This window comes from Ranitomeya imitator, chromosome 1 (assembly GCF_032444005.1).
Source record: "Ranitomeya imitator isolate aRanImi1 chromosome 1, aRanImi1.pri, whole genome shotgun sequence".
Classification (NCBI taxonomy): Eukaryota; Metazoa; Chordata; class Amphibia; order Anura; family Dendrobatidae; genus Ranitomeya; species Ranitomeya imitator.
In genome coordinates this window covers 74366579-74391385 of record NC_091282.1, presented here as the reverse complement: position 1 = coordinate 74391385, position 24807 = coordinate 74366579, and the positions used below count along the sequence as shown (strand labels likewise).

The 24807-nt window shown below is 45.5% G+C and overlaps 1 protein-coding gene across 2 annotated transcripts in view; it reads right to left on the bottom strand.

The window, feature by feature from the left end:
- PHF24 (PHD finger protein 24) overlaps nucleotides 1-24807 on the bottom strand; it is a 213956-nt gene that overhangs the window by 168737 nt on the left and 20412 nt on the right. Inside the window, exon 1 of one of the 2 annotated variants that reach the window (XM_069748250.1) lies at nucleotides 16685-17369. The exons of the other annotated variant lie outside the window; for it this stretch is intronic. The gene's annotated coding sequence lies outside the window, so the exon portion shown is untranslated. Of the gene's footprint in view, nucleotides 1-16684; nucleotides 17370-24807 lie in introns of those variants that run through there. 2 annotated transcript variants of the gene reach the window in all.

Genomic DNA, 24807 nt, shown 5'->3' with positions numbered 1-24807 from the left:
TCTCCTGTAACCCTTGGGAAAATAAAAAATTCTGGGCTAAATAATTATTTTTGAGGAAAGAAAACGTATTTATTATTTTCACGGCTCTGCATTATAAACTTCTATGAAGCACTTGGGGGTTCAAAGTGCTCACCACACATCTAGATAAGTTCCTTTGGGGGTCTAGTTTCCAAAGTGGGGTCACTTGTGGGGGGTTTCTACTGTTTAGCCACATCAGGGGCTAATGTTAGTAGTGTGTATGTGCAAAATTTGGCCGTTCTAGCTATTAAATTAAAGCGTTAAATGGCAGAAAAAATTGGTGTGGGCTCCCGCGCAATTTTCTCTGCCAGAGTAGTAAAGCCAGTGACTGAGGGCAGATATTAATAGCCTGGAGAGGGTCCATGGTTATTGGCCCCCCTGGCTAAAAACATCTGACCCCAGCCACCCCAGAAAAGGCACATCTGGAAGATGCGCCTATTCTGGCACTTGGCCTCTCTCTTCCCATTCCCGTGTAGCAGTGGGATATGGGGTAATGAAGGGTTAATGCCACCTTGCTATTGTAAGGTGACATTAAGCCAGATTAATAATCGAGAGGCGTCAATTATGACACCTATCCATTATTAATCTAATTGTATGAAAGAGTTAAAAAAAACACATTATTAAAAAGTCTTTTAATGAAATAAACACCGTTTGTTGTAATATTTTATTGTACGCTCAATCCACTCACTGAAGACCCTCGCTCTGTGACAAAGAAAAAAAATAATAAACCAACAATATACATACCTTCCGTAGATCTGTAACGTCCCACGTTGTAAATCCATCTGAAGGGGTTAATTTTTTTACAGCCAGGAGCTCTGCTAATGCAGCGCTGCTCGTGGCTGTAAAACCCCAGCGAATGAATGGAAACTAGGTCAATGACCTGTAGTTACCTTCATTCGCGGTGATGCGCCCTCTGCTGGATGTCCTTCGAGCGTGGGGGGGAAAAAAAAAAAATCAGAAAAGTTCCCAGGCTCGAGTTCAAATGAGGACAACCAGCAGAGGGCGCATGAAGGTAACTACAGGTCATTGACCTAGTTTCCATTCATTCCCTGGGGTTTTACAGCCAGGAGCATAGCTGCATTACAGCAGAGCTCCTGGCTGTAAAAAAAATTAACCCCTTCAGATGGATTTACAACGTGGGACGTTACAGATCCTCGGAAGGTACGTATGTATATTGTTGGTTTATTATTTTTTTCTTTGTCACAGAGCGAGGGTCTTCAGGTGGATTGAGTGTACAATAAAATATTACAACAAACAGTGTGTTTATTTCATTAAAAGACTTTTTAATAATGTGTGTGTGTTTTTTTAACTCTTTCATACAATTGGATTAATAATGGATAGGTGTCATAATTGACGCCTCTCCATTATTAATCTGGCTTAATGTCACCTTACAATAGCAAGGTGGCATTAACCCTTCATTACCCCATATCCCACCGCTACACGGGAATGGGAAGAGTGGCCAAGTGCCAGAATAGGCGCATCTTCCAGATGTGCCTTTTCTGGGGTGGCTGGGGGCAGATGTTTTTAGCCGGGGGGGGGGCCCAATAACCATGGACCCTCTCCAGGCTATTAATATCTGCCCTCAGTCACTGGCTTTACTACACTGGCGGAGAAAATTGCGCTGGAGCCCACGCCAATTTTTTCCGCCATTTAACCCTTTAATTTAATACCTAGAACGGCCAAATTTTGCACATACACACTACTAACATTAGTAGTGTGGAATATGCAAAAAAAAGGGGGCTATGACATGTTTACTGTATGTAAACCATGTCAGGTTTAGGAAGGAGATAGCTTAAAAGCCGGTAATTGAATTACCGGCTTTTAAGCTATCTCGCGCTGGATGAAAAAAAAAAAAAAAATATATATATATATATATATATATATATATATATATATATATATATATATATATATATATATATATATATATATATATATATATATGAGAGACCGTATATATGTTTTTATTTTTTGAGCACATGGATCCCTTGTATATCCGTATGTCGGTTTTTCAAGCCTGCGAGAAAATCTCACAGTACGGATGCCATACGGATTACATACGGAGGACGCCATGAGCAAAATACGCTGACACACCCTTCCTACGGAGGAGATACGGACCACTATTTTGGGGACTTTTCAGCGTATTACGGCCGTAAATTACGGACCGTATTTTTATACGCTGAGTGACGCCGGCCTTATACACACAAGAGACAACATAGGAGTCTGGTATTTGCCAACATTTGCTAAATGAAAAGGTTATTAAGTTTGGAGAGCTCTACTTTATGATAGCTTCACTAGCAGTCCTATGTAACACTCCAGGCTACACACCTGGCGATTTCAGTAGGGATTGTGTCTTAAGGGATTGCACCATCTGTGTGTGCAGCAATTTTTGGAGCTCCCATAAAAATGAATGCAGAATGCTGAGCATGCAGGACCACCTCTGTATGCTATGAGGGCGTGCATTTGGGTCTCGTTCTAGAGACGGTGGCGCAGTGGTTAGCACTGCAGCCTTGCAGCGCTGGAGTCCTGGGTTCAAACCCCACCAAGGACAACATCTGCAAAGAGTTTGTATGTTCTCTCCGTGTTTGCGTGGGTTTCCTCCGGGTACTCCGGTTTCCTCCCACATTCAAAAAGACATACTGATAGGGAATTTAGATTGTGAGCCCCATTGGGGACAGTGACGATAATGTGTGCAAAATGTAAAGCGCTGCGGAATATGTTAGCGCTATATAAAAATAAAGATTATTATTATTATTATAATAGAGAGATTTGGGGTCATTGTGATGAACCATTTATGGCATGCAATATTGATATGCAAAAAGTGTCCCAAATTGATATGCCAAAACGTTCTGCATTCCATTTATTTCACTGCTATGTTGGTATTTTATATATTTTGGGTAGTACAAATCCTTTGGAATTACTTATTATAAATTCTTGCCAAATTTATGTAAACAAATCATGCTTACGATTGAGTGAAGGGGTGTGCAGGAATATTACTTGGCCAGGTGGCTATGGAAGGTATTCCTGTGTGAGTGCGTGAGTGAGTGAGGGGCTCTGTAAACATCCAAAATAGCAACCACATAACCGCGTATGGCCAATAAAGGATACTTTCCGTAAGGCAACCCCCAACCCCCAACTACCCTGCTCCCTCTTAAACCCTTCCGTTTACTACCCAAGAAAACACACCATCACGTTAATTTCTTTTTGGATAATTTTGGCCACAGCGGCCATTTTTATTAACAAACAAATACATAAGTAACAACATGTAAACATTGTAAATGTAAAACCTCGAGGGGGGGGGGGGGCTCTTGGAGCTAAAGAATCTGGCTCAATAGGCAGAGAGCCTACCCAAAAATTTAACCAAAAACACGCATTTACCCTCAGCCGTAACCACCAGCTCGAGGGCACCATGTAACCCATTTCAGGCAAACCAACCACAAAGCTCCCGAGGTAAACACCCCGTCCTGAGCCCGTAACAAAAGCCAGATCAACCCTATAAGCATTATCACCAACTCCAAGAACCCCACCCCCGCCACACACGAACAGCCCTGACCACCTCAGGCTCGTGAGTGCCCCACCACTGCCAAAGCTCTTTCTACTCCTTCCTGGAGACCGAGCGCCCATAATTCCATACCGATCTCGTTAAGATGCACTCCATCATCCCTCCAGAAATTACCGACCCCGGCCTCTAGCTCGAAATGTCTCACCGCAATACCCCCATTCCAGGACACAAAACTCGCCACCATCCTGTTCAATTTTACCCTGGCTCTGTTAATCCCTTTATGGGAATGGGCCTCCCGCCACGTCTTCCGTGGTACAATGTCCGACCACACCGTCAGCATACCGGGAAAAGATACCCACAGCCTCAACAAGTTGTAACGGATATCCCGAATGAGTTCCCTCACCGGTTTTGCCCCCAAATAGTTACCCCCCAAGTGAACCACCAGAATGTCCGGGGGGCGATCCAAACGGGCGGCGCGGGAGAATTCCGGCAAGAAGCTACGCCACGACATACCACGAATCCCCATCCAACGGATGATCACTGCCTCACGACCGAAACCCAGTTGCCTACCAATCGCACGCGCATCAGCCCGGAGGGCGCCCCAATATACGAAAGAGAGTCCGACAATCCACGCCAAAAAGGGGGCCCGACCTGGAAAACATAACCACAATTAACAATCTGCAAAAAAACGCACCTCCCCCAGCATCGTTGATTTAATGCCGCACATAAGACAGGTAATGATTAGAACTCCACCTGCCTATTTTCTTGATCACATCCGGCCCGAGGCCCAAACCATCGGCCTCGGACGCGGCCTCAATCCTAAAAGAGTGCGAGCCGAAATTTTCCGGGTTAACACCCAGTAAACCCAAGCCTTTCTTCAAAATGGCTACAAACTGGAAACGTGACAAGAAATCCCCTTCTTAGTGTTGCAACAAAGGGCCTGACCTGACCGATGACAAATTCCAATATGCCTCTAAACAGCGTTGTGGACACATCCTGCTACCCGCCACCCTTCCTAACACTACTTTCTTTCCCCTACCGAGCTGATCCGTCTTTGAACGCCTTATCCAAAAAGCAATTCTCCCGTCCCAAAAAAACCCCACATCTTCCGCCAAAAGACCACCCGACCTGTCCTTGCTCGGGGAAACCAATTCTCCCAGACGCAAAGCACCAAAAAATGCTAAAGAAAAGGCCAACCGAAACAGTACAACCTCGAACTGAGATGAACAAATGACACCCAAGGCCTCACCTAACCGCTGCAACATCCCAAAAGAAATGGGCCTACGTTTATCAAACGTCGAATTACCCTTACGAAAACCCTTCAACGCCTGCCGTATAACAAAGTCCTTTGTGACGTCCCTCAATCCTTGCAGCTGAAGACCGAAAGCCAAACCTGCTATAAACTTGTTTAACCTAGACACGGACCAACCCCACTCCATGACCTTACCTACCAGTGCCAATAACGCCATTGCCCTATCGCTGTCTGACTCAGCCGAGCCGCATTGGGACAACCAACTTTCCCACATGGCCCATGACGCCGCATAATCTGACCATGTCCTGTTTGACACCGAAGCTTGGATCAATCGGCCTCCCCTTCCGTAACCACCTGCCACAGATCCAAAGGACATGCTGCTCCTGCCGCCTCCGAATCTGGAGCCAATTCCTGGAATCGGTCCCACTGCAAACGAGACAAAGCGTCAGCTATATTGTTTTGAACTCCAGGCACGTGCACCGCCGAAATCCATGCATTCAACTCCAAGCATCTCAAGACCAACTCCCTGACCAGCCTAATTACTGGGGGGGAGGAAGAAGATAGGCTGTTGATCACGGACACCACGCTCGAGTTATCGCAATGAAAACGTACTCGCCGGTCACGAAAATTGTCACCCCAAACAAACACCGACACCACAATAGGGAACAACTCTAACAATGCCAAATTCTTGGTAAGCCCCTTCCTTTGCCAATCCTCAGGCCATACCCCGACGCTCCATTTTCCTCCACAGTAGGCCCCATAACCAACTCCACCTGCTGCGTCTGTGTAGATCTCGCAATCAAAAGCATTCAGATCCTCCTGCTGAATAAGCGACCTGCTGTTATAGCCTTCCAAAAAACGTTGCCAAACCAGAAGGTCGTCCTTATGCTCTCTACCCAAACGGATAAAATGATGAGCCGACCGGACTCCAGCCGTCGCCCTGGACAATCTGCGGCAAAATATCCTGCCCATTGGCATAATACGGCAAGCAAAATTCAGGCGGCCCCGCAACGACTGCAACTCCTTCAAAGATGTCTTCCGTAATTTTCCGATTCTACTCACCTCTTGCTTAAGCAACATTAACTTATCATCCGGCAACCTACACTCCATTTTTTCAGAATCAATGAGAATCCCTAAGAAACTCAGGACCTTGCAGGGGCCCTCCGTTTTATCCTGTGCCAAAGGAACACCAAACTGTTCGGCAACCCATTCCATGGTACCAAGTAGATGACCACACACTGCCGAATCCGGTGGACCAACAAACAGAAAGTCATCCAAGTAGTGAATGACAGAAGGAACGGCCGAAACGTCTCTCACTACCCATTCCAAAAAGGTACTGTAAGTCTCAAACAATGCACAAGAAATCGAACATCCCATAGGCAAACACCTATCCAAGTAAAAACCACCTTCCCACCAACAACCCAACAAAGGAATGCTCTGCGGGTGCACCGGCAAAAGCCTAAAGGCCGATTCGATGTCCGTTTTTGCCAACAATGCCCCAGGCCCGTACTTTCGCACCCACTGAACAGCCGCAAACGATGTGTAAACAACGGAGCACAACTCCTCCGCAATCCCATCATTAACTGAGGATACTTTGGGATACGACAGGTGCTGAATTAACCGGAACTTGTTCGGCTCCTTCTTGGGCACCACCCCAAGCGGGGAAACAATTACGCCAGCCATGGGCAACGAACTAAACGGCCCCGCCATTCTTCCCAATTCAACCTCTTTTGCCAATTTAGCCGAAACAACCTCCGAATGCAAGCTAGCCGATCTCAAATTTTTTGTAGAAAAAGGAACAATGTGCGTCGGGTGAGGGATCTTAAACCCTTCAAGAAAACCATCCCTAATAACCTCCGCCTTTTTAACATCCGGGTATCTACTTAGATAGGGGGCCATCTTTTGAAGCCTCACCGGAGTCACCCCCTTGTCCGCCACCCACTGATGGCTTACCCCGTGATTTCTTGAAACATTTAGCGGCCCCGTGAGAGGCCCCGTTACAGTGGGAGCACACGTGTTTAAATTTACAGGTGGTGCCATGCTTGCACTGGCCCTCGTTAAACTGCCAGCATGTCCCCGTTTTTTCCTTTGCACCCTGAGACCCGTGTCCTCCGCCTTGTCCTGACTGCTACCCCCCCTCCCCCTTGAAAGGACTGCCCATATCGCACCGGAGCCATCACCTTCAACCACAATCCGATGTCTTTTTGATCCCATCTTATCTCAGGCCTCACCGCTTTTCGCTGCCTGAACTGTTCATCGTATCGCAGCCAGGCCTGGCCCCCGTAGGTACGATGTGCTTCTCCAATAGCATCCAAATAACAAAACAGGCCTGAGCAATTCTCGGGGAATTTCTCCCCTATAACACTCGCTAGAATGGCAAAGGCCTGCTGCCAGTTAACGAACGTCTGAGGAATAAGACGCCAACGCCTCTTTTCTTCCTCCTCCTTTTTGCTGTCATCTTTCTTTCCTTTATCCAAATTACATTTTTCTAAAGGAAGGAGAGAGAAAATCTCTACGTATTAGTCTTTCCAAATCCTTTCCTTCACCTCCTTCAAATGGGCCCCCAGCGGGCCCTCAAAACACACATAGACCTCACCTTTTGCCCTATCATCTAACTTAACGGTATCACCTTTTCCCGTTTCCGTTTGGACCGACACCGACACCCCAGCCGCAGAAGCAGGCGGCCCGCTACCCGAGCTCGCAATCTCGCTCGAACCCCCTGCTACACCCCCAGCAACAGACACCCAGGCCCCAGCGGGCGACGATCCCACGCTAGCAGCAACCGAATTACCCCCGCCCCCATCCAATCTACGCAAAATCTGCGACATACCCGCTAACAGCTCCCTAACACCCGGAACCTCACTACTGCCCCCACCCCGCTCAACTACACCCGAAACACCCGGCACTGGAAAAAGACTGGACATATACTCACGGGGCTGCGCAGGTGCTGTGTCCCCACCAGCCGTGCTTCCTGAATCCTGCCGGTCCCTTTCGTCACGATGTTCGTTCCCGGAGTCGTCGCTGCCGCTCATCTGCCCCAGGCCCGCGCCCCTGGCCTCCGCGTCACCAGGGGAAACCGAGACTGGCGAAGGCGACCGGTCCCTCGACCTCCTGCTGGATCTGGATCTATCCGGCTCAGTGAGTCCTCTGTTTCCTGCAGCTGGACTGTCTCCTCTGTCTTCCTGCTGCGCGACCGCGACCCACTCCCTGCCGTGATGCCGCCGCTGTCCTTCCCGATAACCTGCTCTGCCGTCTGGTCCCAGAGCCAGGTGCAACGGGGGGATGGGATCCAGGTGCACCCGCCGCAATCCTCCCTGGCTCCTGCCTCGTGGATGCTGCCGCCGCTGCTGGGCTCCTCCCCCGCCCCGTCGCTTGCGTTGCTGCCACCGCAGGAGATGCTCCCCGGCGGGTAGAGGTTGCAGTTCTCGGTGCTGCGGCGCCCCCGCGCCCTCTGCTAGGCCGCACCGGAAGTGCGGCCCTGACATCCTGTGCAGCGCCGGTGTCCTGCCGCGTCTGCACCGCTCGCCCAGCACCGCCTCGCGCCGGCAGGGCTGCCAGGTGGATTCCTGCCAGAGGGGAGGGCGGGCAAGGTGGATCCGCCGCATCCCCCAGCCCCCGCAGGGTCCCGGGAGGGGCTCCGCGGCCTGCGCCTGCCACACGGTGTAATGTCGGGGGACAGCCTCTCGGGCGGCCTCGTCCGCCTGGTTCTGCTGCCCCGGCTCCCGCTGTCCTGGCTCCCACTGTCGCCGAGCAGCCCAGTGAGCTGCTCCTCCAGCCATCCGACCCTCCTGGATCTAGCCTCCCGGCGAAGCTGAGCGACCAGGCTGTCCACGGTAGACATGGTAAGTAGCTGTGGCAGCAGGTCCACTCACTTCGCCCGTCTAAAGGTAACTGATCCCCCTTTTCCCGTATTTACCCAAATCCTAAATCTATGCCCCCAATCCTACTCTACCAATCCCGGGACCCCTTTCTCCTATTTCAAAAACCTACTGCACTGCTCCCTATGGCAACGCAGTCATGTGGGGGCTTCGTTTCAGCTGCGCCCCATAGAGCCCCCCCTCTGGATGGACTTGTAGTAATGCCCCTATGTTGTAAGTAAGCAACAAGATGATTGGTGCCGAGAGTGGCACATGTTCCAGATGGGTAAGAAGAACGTGCATGTAGGAAACCATCAGAACATGTCGGAGAGCATAAAAGCCTCCATTTCCCGCCTCTCAGGGTCAGTTATAGAGGGAGCTGTGCATCCAAAGTAGTCTGAGATCTGTATGTAGGGCCAGGCACATCAGAAATGAGGTGTACCACCTTACAGAAGAAAGATAGACTCTGTGACTGTCACAGGCAAGGGAGTCCGACCGCCAATGAATATAGAGTGACCGGCATGTTGTGAGTGAAGAGATAGTCGAGGGAAGACCCGCAGTAGAAGACAAGAGAGTGACAAAAAGGGTGAGAACTTATGACAGAGGAAAATATTGCAGCACAGATCACTGTGTGAGAGAAGACAACACTGAGGGTGGAAATGCCACGTCAGAGAAGTGATTGAGGCCTCTGAGATTACAAGATGTCAGTGGATCCACGACACTAACCAGAAGTAGATCCAAGGTGGTGATCATCATTTGAGTGTGACAGAGAATACTGTAAGGGCACAGCTTATCTTATGGCAGTGAAGGAGAAGAGGCCACTGCCCATAGTGTGAGGGTTTGGGATGCCAAAAGAGGAGACGTATGGGTGAGCGAGCCTGAAAGGGGTAGAGAGAATTAAAGGACTATTTCTACCAAACTGCTGTAAATATTTATCAACGTTTAAGACACTGTCCTCTCACGGAAGAAATCAGAACAGCCTGTTGTGCTGTCATCGCCTTCCTGTGGAGGCTCCCACATAATCAACCAGTCCTGAGGTTACAAAGGGTGCTACATGCTATGCGCTATCTGTTCTTTGCACTTTGGTGGGTAAGGTATGAGATTACCTACACCCCACCATAACAGGAGTCCAAGATGGAGCTTATTTCTTATTTTATTCTCTCTTACAGGGAGTTTAGATAGTGGAACTCTTTATATTCACAGTTCGTGTTCACCTTCCCATATGCAAACTGCTCTGCAAATCACAAGTCTGATATTTTCAGTGCGTAAAGTGCGAATATCCTCAGCTCTATAAATAATTCTCTTCTAGGGATTTCCAGGTACACAAGCAGCCGGATCACTACAGGTGAAGAACCATAATCAACTTATTATTTTCCTTAGTTATCACAGTTGCATCTACATTATCCTGTGGGAAAGGCTTATATGCTTGTGTCCCCATAAGAACATGGCGCATTCTTCTCTAAAGAAACTTTTACACCAAAAAAAGTCTGTATTTTTGCATTGTTTTTGACGACTCGGTGTACTACTGACAACACCAAGCTACTTGCGAAAAAGGACTGAAATTATTATGGGGGCACAATAGGAGACCCTCTGGTCACAGTAAGGTTCTAATTAGGATCGCTCTATGAAGCAATAATATATGGTAGTTCTGCTGCTCCTGCATTGCATCTTCATGTCTTCTGCTGGGACCTCATTGGATTTTCTAACAGGAGAATAATTCCAAGTATACCTCAAAAGTCCACCAAAGCTTGGCTCCAGTAGACGTCCTAGAACATTCTGGAGTGGAGGTCGCCTGATTTGAATCACATAGAAAATTATTAGGGGGGTGAATGTGAAAAATGCAAACCCAAGAATATTAGTGAACTTGAGAACCATTGCCCATGAGGAATGGGATAAGATTTCTCAGGAACGCTGCCAGAAACTGTTGTATGTTAAGGGCTCACCTGATGAAGTGGATTATTTAACCCTAGTACGCGTGAAATCAGAAATCTTCATATTAACGTATTGGGGGCCTTTTAGGCAACCACGCAAATCATATGGAAAAACACACTTCTATAACTTTTACAAGTTTATTTTAAAACTGCTAAATATGATTAGTAAACAAAATTTTAATTATAATTTTTCACCGAAAACACCCCCCAAATTTCTCTCTTCAAAATTTCACACAAACATATTAAAAAAAAACGCACAAAACCGCATAGAAATCTATACCAAACTAGCTGCAGCTACATTTCTATTATGTTTCTTTTCTATTCTATTAGTCTTCCAAACTATTTTGACAAGTTATTTTTTCGGAAGAATGTTCTTTGCAGACATTTTCCTTACAAATTGAATAAAATCTCTCAGTTTTCCTTTCTATGTTTCTTGGACACATGAAACATCGCTTTCTTTTTCTTTCTCCTAGCCCTAAAAGGCCCCCCAATACGCATGCTAGGGTTAAACCATAGATCAGGGTGACGAGCACAGACTGCAGGTAATGATGCAGCAGACCTTGACTTTGCAGACAGCACTGAGATCAGTGAAGACCAGTACAGTATTAAAAGTGGCAGGAGCAAATGTATATGTAGAAAACACTGGAACAGACATTAACCCTGCTGTTCTGTTGGTCAAAAATGACCGACCTTGAACTTCAATATTCTTTAAAATATTCAAGATGCGGCTCTGAAACCCGTGGCCGACCAACCCATCCTCATTTAAGTCAATCAACCACAAGTTTCAGAACCGCATCTTGAACACCCCAAAAAATACCAAAGTTCAAAATAGGTCTCCCCAGACCGAACAGAACAGCAGGGTTAAGGCACACTGATATCTTACTTACGGAAGTATGGTTATACACAGGGATAGCAGAAATGTATAGACAAACTGGTAAGTGGCTTTCATAGTTGCACTTACATGCAGGAATAGCAAAGATTTATAAGTAAATGGGTAACTTGCTTGCAGAGATGCAGTTACTCATAAGAATAGCAGAGTAGCAAATTTGGATAACATACGGCAAGTACAGCAGACACAAGCTTGTTAACATACTTTGACAATGCATAGTCAAGAGTGCAATAGAACCAAGAATAGTTGTACTGAGCTTGGAAATATTAGTTGGGCACCAGGCTGGAGCATAGTAAAAAGGAAGAACTCCAGGAAGAGCATGTGACAGCAGGATGCTATAACATCCTAGATACTCAGAAGGTGGGCAAGTCTGAGCAAGCCTTAAAAGTCCTGGGATGACCACATCAGTGGTGACTGGTCTACCCCAGCCTGTTGCGGTGTAGCAGGTTGTAGGAGATGGGTGCAAAACCTGGCCCTGGGACCGGGACAGGTGAGTAACACTGTCTGGCTATGCATCATATCGGCAGCAAGTCAAACCAGCCAAAGAGGCTCTGCAAAGCATTAAAGACAATTTCCCTGAGGGCTGCAGTAATCACTAAAAGATGGTGTTGAATTTGGAGCAACCACTTCTTATATTAGTTATGTTATTGAGCTATTTAAATTGTACTTGTTTGATAGGTTTATTGCAAACAACAGAACGTTTGTAAAATTTGCTAACAAACGTAATTTGCAAAGGGGGATCAATAATTTCGATCTCAACTTCAGATTTAATACAGATAGATTAAACCATGTATTGTGCACGGCCAGCTTCACATAATTATTTCCGTATCTGACACTGAGGAGCTACAGGCACAGCCGACATCCTCTGGGGCCAGTTGAGATTAATGCCATGAGGGAAAAATGAGTACACGGCAATTAGTAGAAATCCTCTCAATAAAGTCATAAGAATGTATTCATAGTCGTCATATAAAGACACAAAACCGTGTAGGTGGCAAGTGGATAAATGATGAATAACACTTGCCTTACAAGTTCTGGAGAGTTCTAACAAGACTATAATGCTCGGTGTATATTAACCAGACATTAATGATAACTATATCTGACAGTTGTGTATAGTCCAGTACACTAATAACAATGGTGCTACCCAGAGTGTGACACAATGGAGAGTCCGAACCTGGAGTCTGTCCGCAAAGCTAATGGATAAATAAAGCCCTTGGACCCAGTCAGAAATCTCCAAAACTCCATCATTCTCGTAGTTCAGGGATGTAAGATGTGGAATACCTCCCGCAGTACAGTGTGTGTCTTCATGTGGATGGTGGCGCAGTCCCTGGTGTCCAGTTTTGTTGGGTAAACATCGGGTTACTAAGCACAGGGCCGCGCTTAGTAACCCGATGTTTACCCTGGATACCATTGTAAAAGTTAAAAAAAAAAAAAAAAAAAACACTACATACTTACATTCCTGTCATGTCCCCCGGCCTCAGCTTCCCTGCTCTGTGTAAGCGTGCCTGCTGAAAAAGCAGAGCGGTGACGTCACCGCTGTGCTTTGCTTTACGGCCGGCGCTGACAGTGCAGCGAAGCTGACGCCGGGGGACAGACACCGGAATGTAAGTATGTAGTGTTTGTTTTTTTACTTTTACAATGGTAACCAGGGTAAACATCGGGTTACTAAGAGCGGCCCTGCGCTTAGTAACCCGATATTTACCCTGGTTACCAGTGAACAGATCGCTGGATCAGCGTCACACACGCCAATTCAGCGATGACAGCGGGTGATCAGCGACCAAAAAAAAAAGGTCCTGATCATTCCCAGCGACCAACGATCTCCCAGCAGGGGCCTGATCGTTGGTCGCTGTCACGCATAACGATTTAGTTAACGATATCGTTGCTACGTCACAAAAAGCAACGATATCGTTAACAAAATCGTTATGTGTGAAGGTACCTTTAGTCACATGAAAAGATGGAAGTTTCCACAATAACGACACCTTCCTTGAAGACGTAAACCTTGTCAACCATCTTACTTAATGTGAATTCAGTCCAAAATATTGTGTGCCATCAGCTGGCACAACATGCCAATGATAATTTTTCAGCAGTCATCGTTGGCATTACAGTGACACAAAGCTAACTGAAAAGATAGTTAGATTGTGCTGCTCCAAAGATAATTAGGAGGCCACATTGCTGCTGATGCCACCAGGAGAAGATGCAGAGAATCAGAGGACACAGTCAAGACAAAGTGGTTTATTATAGATGCCCTAACATCTTAGGTAGCTGTCGGCTGATGCCACTTATGACCATCAGCTCTTACGAGCCGTAAGAGATAGCTGGTGGTCATATGTGGCATCATCTAAGATGTTCGGGCATTTTTAATAGACAACTTTGTCTTGACTATTTTGAACCTGTTGCTATTGGAGGATTCAGCCAACAATAGTCTAATATGTATGAGGGCATTTACTCCACTCTTCTCATTGAATTCCCATGGGTGAGACAACCACAATATCTCAGAACAGCCCACATTATGTGGCGACAACATAGGGAATGCAGCAGGTATTTTATAGTGGATCCGGACAGTTGAAGCTCACAGCTCAGCAATAGTGATTAGGAGAAACATCTTTAAAACACTGAATAAACATTACAGATAGTGTGTGTGACAGGACAGCAGTGAAGAACAGTTACCATCCATTTAACAACAACCATAAACATAGAAGTCACTTTGGACATTATCAAGGTGGTTTATAGTGATGAGCGAGTATACTCATTGCTCGGGTGATCTCCAAGTACAGTTATATGAAAAAGTTTGGGCACCCCTATTAATCTTAAGCTTAATGTTTTATAAAAATTGTTTTTTTTGCAACAGCTATTTCAGTTTCAGATATCTAATAACTGTTGGACACAGTAATGTTTCTGCCTTGAAATGAGGTTTATTGTACTAACAGAAAATGTGCAATCTGCATTCAAACAAAATGTGACAGGAGCATAAGTATGGGCACCCTTATCATTTTCTTGTTTTAAATACTCCTACCTACTTTTTACTGACTTACTAAAGCACTTTTTTTGGTTTTCTAACCTCATTGAGCTTTGAACTTCATAGCCAGGTGTATGCAATCATGAGAAAAGCTACTGAAAGTGGCAACATGCAAGTTGTTCTCCTGTTTGAATCTCTTCTGAAGAGTGGCATCATGGGCTCCTCAAAACAACTGTCTAATGATCTGAAAACAAAGATTATTCAACATAGTTCAGGGGAAGGATGCAAAAAGCTGTCTCAGAGATTTAACCTGTCAATTTCCACTGTGAGGAACAGAGTAAGGAAATGGAAGAACACAGGTACAGTTCTTGTCAAGGCCAGAAGTGGCAGGCCAAGAAAAACATCAGAAAGGCAGAGAAGAAGAATGGTGAGATCAGTCAAGGACAATCCTCAGACCACCTCCAGAGAGCTGCAGCATCAACTTGCTGCAGATGGTGTCACTGTGCATCGGTCAACTATACAACGCACTTTGCACAACGAGAAGCTGTATGGGAGAGTGATGCGAAAGAAGCCGTTTCTGCAAGCACACTGCAAACAGAGTCGGCTAAGGTATGCAAAAGAACATTTGGAGAAGCCAGTTTCTTTGTGGAAGAATGTCCTGTGGACTGATGAAACCAAGATTGAGTTGTTTGGTCATACAAAAAGGCGTTACACATGGCGGCCAAAAAACAGCATTCCAAGAAAAACACTTGCTATCCACAGTAAAATTTGGTGGAGGTTCCATCTTGCTTTGGGGCTGCGTGGTCAATGCTGGCACCGGGAATCTTGTTAAAGTTGATGGATTCCTCTCAGTATCAGCAGATTCTTGACAATAATGTTCATGAATCAGTGACAAAGTTGAAGATACGCAGGGGATGGATCTTTCAGCAAGACAATGATCCAAAACACTGCTCCAAATCTACTCAGGCATTCATGCAGAGGAACAATTACACTGTTCTGGAATGGCCATCCCAGTCCCCAGACCTGAATATCATTGAACATCTGTGGGATCATTTGAAGAGGGCTGTCCATGCTCGGCGACCATCAAACTTAACTGGGATTTTTTTGTAGAGGGGAATGGTCAAAAATACCTTCATCCAGGATCTCATTAAAAGCTACAGGAAGCGACTAGAGGCTGTTATTTTTGCAAAAGGAGGATCTACTAAATATTAATGTCACTTTTCTGGTGGGGTGCCCATACTTATGCACCTGTCAAATTTTGTTTGAATGCAGATTGCACATTTTCTGTTAGTACAATAAACCTCATTTCAAGGCAGAAACATTACTGTGTCCAACAGTTATTAGATACTGAAATAGCTGTTGCCAAAAAAACAATTTTTATAAAACATTAAGCTTAAGATTAATAGTGGTGCCCAATCTTTTTCATATAACTGTATATAGGTAAACCCCCTTACCAACATGTGTTGGCAAGGCAGCGAGAGCTCTTATAAAAAGCCCCCACGGCGGCCATTCATGTCTGTAACCTTGTGAAGCCAGCTAAAGGCTGAGCTTCATTGAAAACCAACATTTTCTCTTTATTCTGCAAATTCAGTGGTATTTCAGTATACAGGACAAAATGTCAAGTGATTACAGGTTCAACTCCTCAAAAGACTATGAAATATAAAGAGTGCTATTAAAACATAAAAAAATAATCACTCCCCTTTTCCAGTTTAAAAAAATATATTTTGTATTAGCACATCTGTAATAGTTAAAGTTATCAAAATATAAAATTATTGAACCCAAACCGTAAATTGCATAAAGCAAAAATAACTTTAAAAAAAATGCCAGATTTTGCATTTGTTTCCACACCTTTCAGAATAAAAAGTGATTAAAACGTTTTACGTACCCCAAAATGGTACCAATAAAGCGTTGGATTTTAAAGAGGACGTAACCAAATTGAACTGGACACACGATGTAATAGTGGCTGCAGAGCAGAATAAAATTTGTTTAATTTTTGTTTTTGTTTTTTAATTTTGCCTCTTTTGCTGAGATATTAGGAAATAGTTTTTTTTTTTTAAGCCCACGTGGGCATTACCAGATAGATTTCAATGGGGGCTTGTACTTTTCTTCGTGATGCTGACCAATTATGTAGGCGGGAAGCAACACACGGGGGGGGGTTAATGAAAAGAGGAGACTGGGATGCCAGCAGGTGGGAGGAGGTTCGTAAAGCTCCCATTCAGTGGCCACAAAATAATGACCTGACCTCTGGACCAAGACCTTGCAAATCGACTTGTAGTACTAACCTGGAGAATCAGTCATATGGCCTCTTGGTCCTGGTCCTTTCCGAAGTGCCCTTTTTTCTGAACTCTCATATAGACAGGCCGTGATGCCCTCATTGCCATCACCAGAAGACAAGGTGCACCATTAGAGGTGTCTTCTGCCGGAGCTGGGTAGAACTTTGTTGTAGAAGTTGACTTTATATAATTTTACTCCTTTTTGCTTCAAGGTTTGATGCCGATGATTCGTGGTTGGCATAGTATTTGGTTTAGCCAATAAAACTAGGGCTAGAGCTTAAAATCCATCCATTTATTCATCTCTACAACATCCATGTGTCCGGTTCCAGGGTTACAGCAGCTTCCAGACTTAGGATTCGGGATCACTGACCAAAGTCAAGCCATGCATCCAAAGCAGCTGCTTGTGCTGGACGATACCGGCCTGCGGCTCTCCGGCCTTCTCTGTGCAGCTCACAGGGGAAATCCTCATGAAATGTTTACAGGAAACCAAAGCTGATGTTCACACCAGGGGTCCATCAGCGCTGTAGGATCTGGGTCAATGGCAGAGGAGCCGGCAGTCAGCAGCTCACCAGTGATCATGTCTAGAATCATATTTGTGAGATTTCAGACTCAACGCAAGATGCAATTCTGGGGAAAACCATTCTCAAGATGTCATAACTGCTTCTGGGGACATTTTGCTTAGCAGGCTGAACACATTCAAGCACATCACACAGCGTAGAGTTGATGCTAATTTTAGTACATTAATATGCTTATTACAGACAGTTCTGTCACTTACTAATTATCTCTGAAGCAACACTTTAAGAAGCCTCGGGATAACAAATACTGTGCAATAACGGGATGGATGATAGGTGAAGCACGTCTTGTTTAGGAGAATGCGAGGATCTCAGCCGTGTGATCACTCAGTATAAATTAGCTTAAAATGTTTAAAGAACGAATAGATTTGTATAGTTTAGAAATTTAAGGGCTTTCCTAGGAATTTTAATTGCGAGCAGGATGATATACGGGCAGAGTCTCTGATTCCAGGGATGTGTCATTTAGAGGGCTGTGTGTTGTAGTCTCACTACAATCAACGTTTTATCAGGAAAAGATCATCATCACTGCAGGACTAGGTCTCATGTCCAGGCCAGTCCAGGTAATCTGTGTAACTCCGCCCTTTCCACTCATTGGCAGCTTGCTCACAATGCATAATGTTTACAGTAACCTTCCAATCAGTGGTGTGGGGTGGGTTATACACAGCCTAGAAGTCTTAAGGTACCGTCACACTAAGCGACGCTGCAGAGATACCGACAACGATGTCTATCGCTGCAGCGTCGCTGTTTAGTCGCTGGAGAGCTGTCACACAGACAGCTCTCCAGCGACCAACGATCCCGAAATCCCCGGGTAAATATCGGGTTACTAAGCACAGGGCCGCGCTTAGTAACCCGATGTTTACCCTGGTTACCGTTGTAAATGTAAAAAAACAAACACTACATACTTACATTCCGGTGTCTGGTCACGTCCCTCGCCGTCAGCTTCCCGCACTGACTGAGCGCCGGCCGTAAAGTACAGCGGTGACGTCACCGCTGTCTGTACTTTACGGCTGGCCGGCGCTCACCAGTCAGTGCGAGAAGCTGAAGGCGAGGGACCTGACCAGACACCGGGAATGTAAGTATGTAGTGTTTGTTTTTTTACATTTACAACGGTAACCAGGGTAAACATCGGGTTACTAAGCGCGGCCCTGCGCTTAGTAACCTGATATTTACCCTGGTTACCAGTGAAGACATCGCTGAATCGGCGTCACACGCCGATTCAGCGATGTCAGCGGGAGATCCAGCGACGAAATAAAGTGCTGGACTTTCCCCAGCGACCAACGATCTCCCAGCAGGGGCCTGATCGTTGGTCGCTGTCACACAACGATTTTGTTAACGATATCGTTGCTATGTCACAAAAAGCAACGATATCGTTATGTGTGACGGTACCTTTAGCCCTGCTACATCAGATAAAACAGTTATTCTATCAAAACTACTCTAAACAGCCCAGTAAGTGATACATTGTTGGAATTAGGGTCTCTGTCCCTACATTATGCTGCTATTAGATTCCAAGCAAAAATCTGCTGACAGATTCCCTTTAAGGCCTTATTTACATGGGATGCCAGCAGTAGTCAGCCAGTGAATAAGCAAATTTTTAATTTCTTGGCTGATCACATCTTTTGTGTGGACTGAAATCTAATCACTGTCAGTAGCACATTTTCCGGTGTAAACATGAATACTTGTCGTCAATTCTTCTGTAACATCTAGGAGACCAGAAAAAAAAAAAAAAAAAAAAAAAAAAAAAGAGACCCCTCCCCATTTCTGGAAACAAAAGTTTCTTGAGGACCAAGTAGGAGGAACATTGGCATGGAGTGTATTGAAAACAGTGTGGGTCATGCCTATAGAAAGGCATGGACATGGCCAAAAATCTTCAGCGGTGCAGGATGCTAGACTTACCCCATCCCAGATGCCAAGTTGGAAAGTATGTAAACAGGACATGTGCCATCAACAATATGCAAACTGTACAGGGACTGAGTGATCATATTGCTCGTTCCCATACAGTTTGCACCGACCCATGAAAAGGGCCATTAAAGAAGCACCAATAGCCTTGTTACATTGTTGCTCGTTTGATCACAGACTCGACTGAGTAAATAAGCTTTTAGAATTTGCAATCAATGTATGAGAGGTGAGGTCTGACCACAGGGACTCCCAATGGTTGGAAGAACACAAGTGCCAGGATTGTCTATCCTAGCATAGTAGTATACAGTGGCCACACCATCTTTAAAATGTATGGGTTTACATATGACATAATAAAAACTTCTGGTTCCTTTAGATCTTAAAATTAGGAAACAGCAACCTCATATACAATGGTGTGAAAAAGTGTTTTTCCTTTTCCCGATTTCCTATTCCCAAATCTTTAGTAATTGCTTTATAATATAATCTATATTTTCCAGACAGATAGATCTCAATTACCGTATATACTCGAGTATAAGCCGAGATTTTCAGCCCAAAATTTTGGGCTGAAAGTGCCCCTCTCGGCTTATACTCGAGTCAAGGTGGGTGGCAGGGTCGGCGGGTGAGGGGGTGAGGGCGCTGAGGTATACTTACCTAGTCCCAGCGATCCTCGCGCTCCCCCTGCCGTCCCACGGTCTTCTGTGCTGCAGCTTCTTCCCCTCTTCAGCAGTCACGTGGGACCGCTCATTAGAGAAATGAATAAGCGGCTCCACCTCCCATAGGGGCGGAGCCGCCTATTCATTCCTCTAATCAGCGGTGCCGGTGACCTCTGATAGAGAAAGAAGCTGCAGCGCCGAAGACCAGGCAGAGGGACAGCGCGAGGATCGCCAGGACTAGGTAAGTATAGCATATTCACCTGTCCTCGTTCCAGCCGCCGGGCTTCGCTCCATCTTCCCGGCCGGCGCCTCCATCTTCCCGGCGTCTGCGCTCTGACTGTTCAGGCAGAGGGCGCGATGACGCATATAGTGTGCCTGATCAGTCAGAGCAGAGACGCCGGGAAGATGGAGGCGCCGGAACGAGACGCCGGGAGCTGCAATCAAGGGAGGTGAGTATGTGGTTTTTTTTTTTTATTGCAGCAGCAGCGGCGGCAGAGATTTATGTGGAGCATCTATGGGGCACAGTGAACGGTGCAGAGCACCGTATATGGCACATCTATGGGGCACAGTGAACGGTGCAGAGCACCGTATATGGCACATCTATGGGGCACAGTGAACGGTGCAGAGCACCGTATATGGCACATCTATGGGGCACAGTGAATGGTGCAGAGCACCGTATATGGCACATCTATGGGGCACAGTGAACGGTGCAGGGAACCGTATATGGCACAGCTATGGGGCACAGTGAACGGTGCAGAGCACCGTATATGGCACATCTATGGGGCACAGTGAACGGTGCAGGGAACCGTATATGGCACATCTATGGGGCACAGTGAATGGTGCAGAGCACCGTATATGGCACATCTATGGGGCACAGTGAACGGTGCAGGGAACCGTATATGGCACATCTATGGGGCACAATGAAAAGGTGCAGAGCACCGTATATGGCACATCTATGGGGCACAGTGAACGGTGCAGGGCACCGTATATGGGCACAGCTATCGGGCACAATAAACGGTGCAGAGCACCGTATATGGCACATCTATGGGGCACAGTGAACGGTGCAGAGCACCGTATATGGCACATCTATGGGGCACAGTGAACGGTAACATAGTAACATAGTAACATAGTTAGTAAGGCCGAAAAAAGACATTTGTCCATCCAGTTCAGCCTATATTCCATCATAATATATCCCCAGATCTACGTCCTTCTACAGAACCTAATAATTGTATGATACAATATTGTTCTGCTCCAGGAAGACATCCAGGCCTCTCTTGAACCCCTCGACTGAGTTCGCCATCACCACCTCCTCAGGCAAGCAATTCCAGATTCTCACTGCCCTAACAGTAAAGAATCCTCTTCTATGTTGGTGGAAAAACCTTCTCTCCTCCAGACGCAAAGAATGCCCCCTTGTGCCCGTCACCTTCCTTGGTATAAACAGATCCTCAGCGAGATATTTGTATTGTCCCCTTATATACTTATACATGGTTATTAGATCGCCCCTCAGTCGTCTTTTTTCTAGACTAAATAATCCTAATTTCGCTAATCTATCTGGGTATTGTAGTTCTCCCATCCCCTTTATTAATTTTGTTGCCCTCCTTTGTACTCTCTCTAGTTCCATTATATCCTTCCTGAGCACCGGTGCCCAAAACTGGACACAGTACTCCATGTGCGGTCTAACTAGGGATTTGTACAGAGGCAGTATAATGCTCTCATCATGTGTATCCAGACCTCTTTTAATGCACCCCATGATCCTGTTTGCCTTGGCAGCTGCTGCCTGGCACTGGCTGCTCCAGGTAAGTTTATCATTAACTAGGATCCCCAAGTCCTTCTCCCTGTCAGATTTACCCAGTGGTTTCCCGTTCAGTGTGTAATGGTGATATTGATTCCCTCTTCCCATGTGTATAACCTTACATTTATCATTGTTAAACCTCATCTGCCACCTTTCAGCCCAAGTTTCCAACTTATCCAGATCCATCTGTAGCAGAATACTATCTTCTCTTGTATTAACTGCTTTACATAGTTTTGTATCATCTGCAAATATCGATATTTTACTGTGTAAACCTTCTACCAGATCATTAATGAATATGTTGAAGAGAACAGGTCCCAATACTGACCCCTGCGGTACCCCACTGGTCACAGCGACCCAGTTAGAGACTATACCATTTATAACCACCCTCTGCTTTCTATCACTAAGCCAGTTACTAACCCATTTACACACATTTTCCCCCAGACCAAGCATTCTCATTTTGTGTACCAACCTCTTGTGCGGCACGGTATCAAACGCTTTGGAAAAAATCGAGATATACCACGTCCAATGACTCACCGTGGTCCAGTCTATAGCTTACCTCTTCATAAAAACTGATTAGATTGGTTTGACAGGAGCGATTTCTCATAAACCCATGCTGATATGGAGTTAAACAGTTATTCTCATTGAGATAATCCAGAATAACATCCCTCAGAAACCCTTCAAATATTTTACCAACAATAGAGGTTAGACTTACTGGCCTATAATTTCCAGGTTCACTTTTAGAGCCCTTTTTGAATATTGGCACCACATTTGCTATGCGCCAGTCCTGCGGAACAGACCCTGTCGCTATAGAGTCACTAAAAATAAGAAATAATGGTTTATCTATTACATTACTTAGTTCTCTTAGTACTCGTGGGTGTATGCCATCCGGACCCGGAGATTTATCTATTTTAATCTTATTTAGCCGGTTTCGCACCTCTTCTTGGGTTAGATTGGTGACCCTTAATATAGCGTTTTCATTGTTTCTTGGGATTTCACCTAGCATTTCATTTTCCACCGTGAATACCGTGGAGAAGAAGGTGTTTAATATGTTAGCTTTTTCCTCGTCATCTACAACCATTCTTTCCTCACTATTTTTTAAGGGGCCTACATTTTCAGTTTTTATTCTTTTACTATTGATATAGTTGAAGAACAGTTTGGGATTAGTTTTACTCTCCTTAGCAATGTGCTTCTCTGTTTCCTTTTTGGCAGCTTTAATTAGTTTTTTAGATAAAGTATTTTTCTCCCTATAGATTTTTAGAGCTTCAATGGTGCCATCCTGCTTTAGTAGTGCAAATGCTTTCTTTTTACTGTTAATTGCCTGTCTTACTTCTTTGTTTAGCCACATTGGGTTTTTCCTATTTCTAGTCCTTTTATTCCCACAAGGTATAAACCGCTTACACTGCCTATTTAGGATGTTCTTAAACATTTCCCATTTATTATCTGTATTCTTATTTCTGAGGATATTGTCCCAGTCTACCAGATTAAGGGCATCTCTAAGCTGTTCAAACTTTGCCTTCCTAAAGTTCAATGTTTTTGTGACTCCCTGACAAGTCCCCCTAGTGAAAGACAGGTGAAACTGCACAATATTGTGGTCGCTATTTCCTAAATGCCCAACCACCTGCAGATTTGTTATTCTGTCAGGTCTATTAGATAGTATTAGGTCTAAAAGTGCTGCTCCTCTGGTTGGATTCTGCACCAATTGTGAAAGATAATTTTTCTTGGTTATTAGTAGAAACCTGTTGCCTTTATGGGTTTCACAGGTTTCTGTTTCCCAGTTAATATCCGGGTAGTTAAAGTCCCCCATAACCAGGACCTCATTATGGGTTGCAGCTTCATCTATCTGCTTTAGAAGTAGACTTTCCATGCTTTCTGTTATATTTGGGGGTTTGTAACAGACCCCAATGAGAATTTTGTTACCATTTTTCCCTCCATGAATTTCAACCCATATGGACTCGACATCCTCATTCCCTTCGCTAATATCCTCCCTTAAAGTGGACTTTAGACAAGACTTTACATAGAGACAAACCCCTCCTCCTCTCCGATTTTTACGATCCTTTCTAAACAGACTGTAACCCTGTAAGTTAACTGCCCAGTCATAGCTTTCATCTAACCATGTCTCGGTTATTCCCACTATGTCAAAGTTACCTGTAGATATTTCTGCTTCTAGTTCTTCCATCTTGTTTGTCAGGCTTCTGGCGTTTGTGAGCATGCAGTTTAGAGGATTTTGTTTTGTTCCAATCTCCTCACTGTGGATTGTTTTAGAAATGTTCTTACCTCCCTTCTGAGTATGTTTTCCTGGGTCGTCTTTGTTCGAGTCTAATGTTTTTCTTCCCGTCCCCTCTTCTTCTAGTTTAACGCCCTCCTGATGAGTGTAGCGAGTCTTCTGGCGAATGTGTGTTTCCCAGGTTTGTTGAGGTGTAGTCCGTCTCTGGCGAGGAGTCCATCATACCAGTAATTCACACCGTGGTCCAGGAATCCAAATCCTTGTTGTCTGCACCATCGTCTTAGCCAGTTGTTTGCATCAAGGATCCTGTTCCATCTCCTGGTGCCATGCCCGTCTACTGGAAGGATAGAAGAAAAAACTACCTGTGCATCCAGTTCCTTTACTTTCTTCCCCAACTCTTCAAAGTCCTTGCAGATTGTCGGTAGGTCCTTCCTTGCCGTGTCATTGGTGCCAACATGTATCAGAAGAAATGGGTGGACGTCCTTTGGTGCAGGGCACCGTATATGGCACATCTACGGGGCACAATGAACGGTGCAGAGCACCGTATATGGCACATCTATGGGGCACAGTGAACGGTGCAGGGCACCGTATATGGCACATCTATGGGGCACAGTGAACGGTGCAGAGCACCGTATATGGCACATCTATGGGGCACAGTGAACGGTGCAGAGCACCGTATATGGCACATCTATGGGGCACAGTGAACGGTGCAGAGCACCGTATATGGCACATCTATGGGGCACAGTGAACGGTGCAGAGCACCGTATATGGCACATCTATGGGGCACAGTGAACGGTGCAGAGCACCGTATATGGCACATCTATGGGGCACAGTGAACGGTGCAGAGCACCGTATATGGCACATCTATGGGGCACAGTGAACGGTGCAGAGCACCGTATATGGCACATTTATGGGGCACAGTGAACGGTGCAGAGCACCGTATATGGCACATCTATGGGGCACAGTGAACGGTGCAGAGCACCGTATATGGCACATCT